Genomic DNA, 1955 nt, shown 5'->3' on the forward strand with positions numbered 1-1955 from the left:
ATGTATATCCTTTGTACAGATATTCAGGAACCAGCAACTGCAGACATTATGCCAGCAGATAGTACATACCTGCAGTCACTGAAGTGGAAATGTTTTAGAAAGTACCAGTATCTTTGCTGACATTAACATTTTCTTTTGTCGTCCATGCCAGTGCTCAGAATTATGTCAGCATCTGTTTGGCTAACTTTCTCTTGTCCCTACTGGTTGCCTGGCAACTGCTATACAGTTGGATGAAGCCAAACACAGACTGAATTCGTTTCCAGTCATTGTGCTGATATAGGGTTCAAGCACAAGAGCTAGCCTCAACTGCCTCTTGCATTGAAAGTGGAATTGCCTGTTGTTCGAAATGTCAAACTGTCCTTGGTTGAGTTGAGTTCGGACAGCTCTGTTTACACGGTGCAGAAAGGCTGGTTTTTGTCATGTGTGGCGCTCTTGAAGGCGGTTTGCCACCTCTTTCTCCTCCTCCTTGTAAATGCAGTGGGATTGTGGCAGACTGGGATGTTCCAAAGGAGAAACTCTCTTTCAGGGAATAAAACCGACGTCTCCTTTAGTACGTGTGTACCCTCTTTATTCCTTAAACAAAGAGTTTATTTCTTTGGGATTTTTTTTCTTTTTGAAAACACCATTCTCTTTGCTGGAGAAATGGCTGATATTGGAGTACTATTTTGGCTTAGGACCTCAAAATAACAGTTTGTTCTTTGTGTTTGCTAAAGCCAAAAATGGAGGTATTGTTCAGTGAAATCTGGTTCATCTTGAGAAACTTGCCTCAGTTGGTTCTGCACTTTGTGACCAACTTTTGAGAAATGATAGTTGTCTCTTCAGGACACACCAGGCTATAATATGTAAATTTAAAAAAAGAAATCCCTTCCTTGTTTGTGAGCAAGGAAGTCGCTTAACCTAAGGTCAGGGCGGTGAGTGTCCTGATGCTTTTGTAAGTAACTGTAGATGAATGCTACAATGCATTAGCTGGTGTTGTTTGCCAGTGTGCACCCTGTAGAAGAAAATCTTCTTTTGCCATTCGCAGGTCTCAAGCAATCCCTGTGCTGCTCTGGTCTGGTGCATGAGTGATTAGCAGACAGGTTAACGTTGTCTGTAGGTCATTTCCACCAGCCTCACATTCACCTGTCCTCTGTACCCTGCCTGTGAAACACATCTGAGAGCTTCGGACTTGCACAACTAGCTCCACCAGAAGAGCTCATGATGGTTTCACTGCTATGGTCTTACTCTTTCACTCAGCAAACTGTTAACATACCTGGATGTCATCATTGTTTGCAATATAATAAAATACTTAAAATCTTACTTTGTGTTTTCCTTTTCTTTGTGATCTTACTAATGTTTTTTATTGTACATGTTTTTTTTTTAGATTACTAATCCATATGAATATCGGGATCAGCATAACATACAGCAAAACAAGGGCAACAAGAGTAAAAAGATTACATGTTCAGAGTGACAAAGAAATATTAAGTGGCTAAAATGTTTTTAAGGATGTGGCTTAAAAGTACAGTATAAAGGTATGCCACAAGCAGAGTAAACAAGTGGTTGTAACAAATAAGCAGCAACAATATTGCACCAATAGCAGCAAGATTTTATTTATTTTTATAATAGATGGAGTAAATTTGGATGAGCCCTTAAAAGTAATAAAAACTGAGAATTTTAGTAGATTTGCTGAGTACTCAGTTATTAAAAATAAGGAGTCCACACTATATAAACAAAAGTCAGCAATTGATAAAAATTTCAATTTAAACGTTTTATTGTCTAATTGTTGAAACCAAAAAGATTAATTTAATTAATTAATTAATTAAAAATAGTGTTGTCAGTTAATTTCAAGCATAGTAGGACGGTGATGAAAGGATGGATGGCTCGATGCTAAAAAGAAAAAAACCTTTTTATACACAATTTAAATGTGTTCACTTTTTTCAATAATTTGAACGGTAGTCGTTTACGTCCAACGTCAT

This window comes from Cynoglossus semilaevis, chromosome 4, assembly GCF_000523025.1.
Source record: "Cynoglossus semilaevis isolate Cse_v1.0 chromosome 4, Cse_v1.0, whole genome shotgun sequence".
Taxonomy (NCBI): domain Eukaryota; kingdom Metazoa; phylum Chordata; class Actinopteri; order Pleuronectiformes; family Cynoglossidae; genus Cynoglossus; species Cynoglossus semilaevis.